The sequence below is a fragment of the Cebus imitator genome, unplaced genomic scaffold, assembly GCF_001604975.1.
Source record: "Cebus imitator isolate Cc_AM_T3 unplaced genomic scaffold, Cebus_imitator-1.0 Scaffold296, whole genome shotgun sequence".
Lineage (NCBI taxonomy): Eukaryota > Metazoa > Chordata > Mammalia > Primates > Cebidae > Cebus > Cebus imitator.
The window spans coordinates 2,064,241-2,064,881 of record NW_016107611.1 but is presented as its reverse complement, the minus strand read 5'-3'; positions in this window follow the sequence as shown (position 1 = coordinate 2,064,881).

Genomic DNA, 641 nt, shown 5'->3' with positions numbered 1-641 from the left:
CGGGAGGATGGGTTGAAAGATTCAAACCTGTAGGGGTCCCCTGACTGCCCCCTGGTGGTGATCAGCAAGGCCCAAAACCCGTTTTCTTTTCTTTTTTCTTTTGAGATGGAGTCTCGCCCTGTGGCCCAGGCTGGAGGGCAGTGGTGCAATCTCAGCTCACTGCAGCCTCCGCCTCCTGGGCTTAAGCAATTCTCCTGCCTCAGTCTCCTGGGTAGCTGGGATTACAGGTGCGCACCACCACGCTCGGCTAATTTTTTGCATTTTTAGTCGAGACGGGGTTTCACTATATTGGCCAGGCTGGTCTCGAATTCCTTTCCTCATGATCTGCCTGCCTCAGCCTCCCAAAGTGCTGGGATTACAGGCATGAGCCACTGCACCTGGTCCCGAAGCCCCTTTTCAAGGCTTAGGGAGAGCGGGAGAAGCTAGGCCTTTTCCTCCAGGCTTGTTCTTTTCTTCTTGTCTTTTTTTTTTTTTTTTTGGAGAGTGCTCTGTTGCCGGGCTAGAGTGCAATGGCGCGATCTCGGCTCACGGCAGCCTCCACCTCCCGGGTTCAAGCGATTCTCCTGCCTCAGCCTCCCCAGTAGCTAGGACTACAGGCATAGGCCACCAAGTATGGCTTATTTTGTATTTTATTTTATTTT